The 6,444-nt window shown below is 41.0% G+C and overlaps 1 long non-coding RNA gene across 1 annotated transcript; it reads left to right on the top strand.

Annotated features, from left to right (window-relative positions):
* Nucleotides 1-306: 306 nt before the first annotated feature.
* Nucleotides 307-2,926, top strand: LOC135483593 (uncharacterized). The gene is made up of 2 exons (XR_010446346.1): nucleotides 307-673; nucleotides 1,589-2,926. It is a non-coding gene; the product is annotated as an uncharacterized LOC135483593 (long non-coding RNA).
* The last annotated feature ends 3,518 nt before the right edge of the window (nucleotides 2,927-6,444 follow it).

Below are 6,444 nucleotides of genomic sequence, written 5' to 3'. Positions count from 1 at the left end.
CAACATTTAAGAGAACGGTATGCAGAAGCTATGACGCCATGATGACACTGTCTCTGCCTACAGAAGTCTATTAAAAGATGTATGCATGGATCTATGGATCAATTAGGTGAAAAACTAATGATATACATGTATACGAGAGTTTGGCATGTCGCCTGTTCAAAACCACATCCGCCGAAAAAGAAATATGATTGTTTATGTATACATCCGCCTCGTCTGCTACGTCTGGTGAATAAGTAGGTGAACAATGCAGAAACGATGTACAGTCTTGGTCGAAAGTAAACATACCAACTGAAGTGTATGAAATGAAGTCTAATGTGATGGCCCATCATACAACCATAAGGTCAATCTGAAAATATTGCTGAGGTATCCAATCAAAGATCCGGCATAGAATAGTTATCCAACTCCCGCGATGTTCCCGTAAATAGAGAGGTTCTGATGCAATGTTCGGAGACTAACGTGAAGTGACGTCATAGAAAACGACGGGACATCATCATTTTCGTTATCATCATCATATCAGAAAGTTCTATTTACGGGAACTTGGTTGGAGTGCTTGACGGGAACATTTATACGGCGAGTCTTGGAGAAACAAGACGGGAGCCGAGCTTGACTGGAGTCCGTGGATCACCCGCATAGCGTTATGGTGACGATCTCGACATCATTTCTTTGGTACAAGGTAATTCTTTACCTCTTTTTTCTTCTTTCTTTGAAACACATTACCGGTAATCGTAAAAGAGGTGTGTATTCACTTTCGTTGAGAGAGTACAAGCATAACTTGTGGATGGAGCGATATCTTCACAACGTGTTGGGAAAGACTGCCTGAGCAGTTGCCCACGCTAAAACGATACCAATTTGCTATTGGCTCTTTACCAACGCTTGTCGAACGGGCCATGTTTGATCAAAATGGGCTATCAAAAACGCCGCATGCCGCTGTGATAGATGTGATCAAATTTACCTCAAGTTACAGACACAAATCACTTCAAAGGGAGGCCATAGGCAAGAGCCAGGTATCTCCAGTCCTCTTAGATCTGTGAAAATATCGATTTAAAAAGCGTCCTGATGGCAGTCGTCCCATTTTTCCACTGCTTTCGTTATCGACAAATATCAACAGGCTAAATGCGAGGATGCATGGCTATGCCGCAGTAGGATGAAAATGCTATTAATAAGCTATCGTAATTGTTGCAAAGTTCATTATGAATGAGTTTCCTGTCAATAATGAGTAGGGTCATGGTTGACCAAATTGGCGGTATTCATCCGCCGACATTTGACTTTTTCACCAACCATTCACGCTGCATGTTACTTGATGCTGTATGCGCCCGCTTTCTTAAAGGGAGGCTCTATATAGGCAGGGTCTTGAAGATCCAAAAGGTTGTTTCCGGGTAACAGTGCACACAGGGAACAGTATGGTGACTTGGTGATGAAAATTTAAGTTGTGGAAGCGTGATTGGTGTCGAATAATAATAGTAAGGACACCTATCGCCGACTTCGTCAAACTTAATCTGGCTCCTGTATGTAGCCTCCCTTTAAGTCTATTCTGTATAACGCGTATAACGTATCTATATCGTGTGTTTCTCTCTCCTTGTGGTTCCAGAAGATGCCTTTAGAGCTACCGGTTGAGTACCTTTCTCCATTCACCTTTAGCATTTCAAAGGATGCTTCTGCACGACGTGATGATATGATACCTCAAGGAAGTAACATGTTCTGTGTTACACTTGGACAGCAAAAAAATCCAAGCTCACCTTCATGGCATGTTGATGAAGTGATAATGCAATGACGTCACTACACGTAACACAAAGTAGGAATTACATATCAAGGTTTTTTTAAATGAATTCTTGATATCAAGGAACGAAGTTGACAAATACATTTTCGATTTGATTTCTTCTTTGACGTCATGAAGTAAACATAGACCTATACATCGCATTCAGGGCATATAAACCATTCGGGTAATTCTGTATTTGAGGCTCAGTGTTTAAGTACTCATATGACCGCTTGCATTGACTAGGATAATGCTTTGCTTACCAAACCCAATTCTTTAAATTCCGTGTGTTTTGGCAGGTCGCCCGGTCAATGTTGCCATTCAGTACTTTTTATTATGAATACGCTTTTACAGAATGATGCAGTATTCATTATTTGATCGACATCAATCAGATGTTTTCAACCTACATTACCCAATATATCCAGAATATTCTCCAATAAATGTAATAAATGTAATAAAATGACCATCGTACCATCTTCACAAAATATGTGCCATACACACACTCTTCTCATCAAGGCGCGCATGGTAGGTGCTATCAGTAAATGAAACTGATCCTCCTAAAAACAAGCAATGCGGCAGGAGTGGTTCACTTGGTGACGGATGATGACGGCATCCATCATGAGAAGGACTGATTTAGTACTGTATAACCGACTTGAGTATTCATCACTGTTTCTTACCATCACAGACAAACCATATCAATATTTGCACCGTATAGAAGTATGTACTATACATAAAAGAATATCAAATTTACACCAAATGGTTTCCACCCAAGTATTAATCTTTTCGTTTTTGTAGTGGCTGATTTGAATATATGTATAGGTATCACGTCCTGATATACGCGATGTTTTGCCAGGTCCTTTTTTTAATCCTACGTCAAATACATATATAAATATAATCGAGACGCGGAGTATATTGAAAACCACTGGTGCCAGGATGATATAGTTAGTCTGTAGACTTTAATTGGTAAACGTTAACAGGACTTATGTCCTTAGACTGAGGAGAATGACTCCACTGTCTGAGTGTGTTATGAGTGATGTGACGCTAGCACAATCGACATGACTGAGGGTCGATTGACAAAGTCATTCTGTCAAAGACTGACCTGGTTTTATGTTTATATCGATATTTCATCAAAGTGTTGATGTCGTGTCAGAAATATATCGACAGTCAGTATAATGTTGTGGTATTCCATTCGAAATTATTCAGAAAATCATGAAATGTACTCTTAAACCGGCCATTGAGGAAGATGACGTTAGGTCTCTCGGCACGGATCCAACATGCCAACGGCCTGAAAGGAGAGAACCTCGTGTAATGAGATGCCCCCTCACGATTTGGTCATCAAAACCATATGATATTTTCAGCTGTGATGAAATCATATGGACATCGAACTTTTTATTTGGCGGCCGCCCCCAACTTAAGGAATGTGCTGAGAAGGTCAGACAAGTTCTTATTGTGTAACCGAACGATCGAACTCCAAGTTCATAAAAATATTGAACAACTATTAGCAACTGGAATGCAAGTATGATTGATCGAAATTAGGAAGCCAAAGGCACATGAGGGCAAAAATATTGATCAATTGAGAGAGTGAAAACGCAGTGCTGGGAAGGTAGATTGCCGTCAGAGCAAAACAAGAAACATGAAATCATAATAAAGTGGTTTTGTTAACTCCTCATCCCTTAATTGTTGAGAAGGGCGAGATATCAGCAGTCTGGTATCAGTGACACTGCCAACTCGGCGGATGAAGTGCCTTCGAAGTTTAAAACGCAGTCCATACCACATCGGTCAAAATTGGTCCTGCCCTGCGGCTGAACCGCGCGCGATTGTCCTTGCTCGGCATTTGAGGAAAGTTCTAGGTGGTGACCGGATATTGGAATTGATCCCAATACTCCGTCAATCAGATCAAATTGACCCAAACACAAATTGTTCACGTTGAACCCACATGTTTTACCAACTGACATGCCGACTGATGAACTGTCATCATATAGGGCCAACTCGGGCCCACCCTTCAAGACGCAAAATCTTAAAGAAAGGGCTTCCTCTTCTTCTCTTGTGAAGCTTTTTCGTAATATTCAAGAACTCTACCTGCCGTAATAGCAGGGTTTCTCGCATAACGGGAGGATCTCAATCAAGAAGAAGAAGAAGAAGAAGCATGTGATGTATCTGGCAAATACAATACAATGGGTTCGACTAAGTCAGCCTCGTTAATTGATAATCAGAATCATTGGTTCTGGCGTAGAATGCTGGACTGAATTGAGACATTCAAGCCAATCTCGTGAAAGAGGTATCGTTTTGTTCGTCTCAAATCTCTGCAATTTGTCTTTCAAAGATAGTTCCGCGCATCCGTCAAACTGCTGGCATCAATATTGAGGTTAAGTTTTGACGCATAACCAACAATCATAATGGGATGGGGCCTAACGATTTTTGCTTTTATCAGTATGGTCCATTATCAGTAAACACCTGATTATATATACATGTATAAGTAAGTCATCGGGTCGTGACATCACTTTATGGCACAATTGCCAAAAATTGCATAAGGACTGATTCTGGTTCTGATAAATCTTTGATAATGTATATTGCTGACATAAGAGATTTGAAAAAGGTACATATATGTGTCATGCGTCCAAAACGATGCGGTGGTGCGTATCAGTTCTTATAGCACATCACATACATAATCAATAATAAATGGGGCACAAGGTTAACTTGTAATGAATTATCAAGTGTATATACCTGTATCAATAATTTTTCTAAAAGTCCCGTGACCATTACTATCCAACAGGGCCAATTAACCAATTAAGGAATGGCTGTAAACAAAGCACTCTATATATCATCAAATCACGAGAATATTAATTATCATCCTCATGATATTATGAAACCATGTATCATATATATATATAACAATAATTTGATGCATGTCGTGACGTCAGCGTCGATCAGGTCACTCCGTGTTCAGGCTGACGAAATAAGCAATATACAGCCTGTGCGACATCTGCGAATTATAGGCCTACTATACCAAGAACACGTGCGTATAGTACACTCCGGACGCAATGGACCGGCCTCGTCCTGTCCCGCCCAGGACATTAATTAGCATGACCCAATGGACTACTTGGGAGTCTAGTGCGTAGCAACCATGCAGTTTTGAATTTGCAACTTCGCATTTTAAGTGGTGAGCACAGAAAAATTGACTACAGCGCTCATTGATTTTCAATTAGCATTTCGAACACCCGCCGCGTTTCCCACGGCCTTGAGAATTAATGTTGTTCTGTGATAAATTATATCTGAACAACCTCGCACCAAACATCTGATATCTCAAAAAATATGCACCGTTGATACGTGAAATTCATTTAGCAGCAGACTGAAGACGAGTTTAACACGATGCGTCATCGTCTGCCTGCATCAGATTAATGACGTCACTTGTCATTTACCGCCACGACTATTTTTCATTGCACTATAGTATGGTGTGGCTTCATTCAATATTGCAAATGTACTGAGTACACGTATGGTATCGGCATGACTCACATATTCTGCCGGTAGAGAAGTCTATGCCGGTATTCAATATGCGGTATAAAATGAATTCAGTCAGCGGCAAGAATGATCGACTGCGTCTTTCGGCGCGGAGTGTTTTGGCGGGAAATATCGCGCGTCACAGCGATGGGTACATGAGGGAAGCGTTGTGGAGACAAACTTCTGCTTAAAATGGATTGAGTGCCCAAGTGCGGCTAGAAAGCGTGCCATTTTTGTTTCGCTCTCAAAATTTACCTCAGATGCTTGAAAATAGCATCAATTCTGGTCCAAAATTTAAAACAATCCAAGGGCAGACCTCGATATTTCAGTATTATTTGAAACGTTGACGTTGGCGCCATGTAAGGATCTGTAAACCACCTGTTGTAAAACAGCAAAGGTTCGTTGGAAGTTCAGACTGGTTTATTTACATGGCACAAGACCAAGGTCAGGGCCATGGTAGACTTGTAAACATCTCCTTCATTATATCCTGCTTGAAACAAGACCGCACTTTACCTACATGTACTCACTACGGAGTAATATACAAGTATAGTCATGTAGCACATCAAACTTCAGGGCAACACTCGGCAGTGTACGTGCGAGGGGAGGAGCATACGACTCACTCTGGTATTCGAGAATGGTAGCATAAGAACGCCCACCCCTAATCGCATAGTCAGCATAAGGCTGACATCAGTTTGGTCAGTCCAATTCTTGGCTCATGTCAACAAAAACGTCAAATTATTTTTGAGTTCACTGAATAGCCTACTCTCCTAAGCAGTCTATTTCGTCACCCGGATCGTCTTTTCTCGATGACGACAGGACGAGGCCGGCCGGTCCACTGCGTCCGGAGTGTATACTTACATGATACTCTCAAAAGGCATAATTTCTCTACACCAACAGGTTCACAGTGGTATAGCGAGTCATTTAATTAAATTTTACGTCAGTTTAATTTCTTGTTTACTGCTACTTAAAAATGCACGGAACAGGACTTGATTTCAACCATCTGCTCCTCTCATAAATAGTATACCTGGATCAAGAAATTCGAGGAAATATAAAAAAATCATGTCTAACCAATCAAATGTTTTTATGAATATACCGGGCCGTAAATCCCCTGCTAAACAAAGTTATCTAGTATCCCCGCCTAGCTCATACCAAGCGATGTTAGGAAGGGGGTATAAAATACCGGAAGGACGAGA

The sequence above is a fragment of the Lineus longissimus genome, chromosome 2, assembly GCF_910592395.1.
Source record: "Lineus longissimus chromosome 2, tnLinLong1.2, whole genome shotgun sequence".
In the NCBI taxonomy this organism is placed as follows: domain Eukaryota; kingdom Metazoa; phylum Nemertea; class Pilidiophora; order Heteronemertea; family Lineidae; genus Lineus; species Lineus longissimus.
Note: the sequence above shows the minus strand (reverse complement) of the source record. Positions and strands in the feature narration are given on the sequence as shown.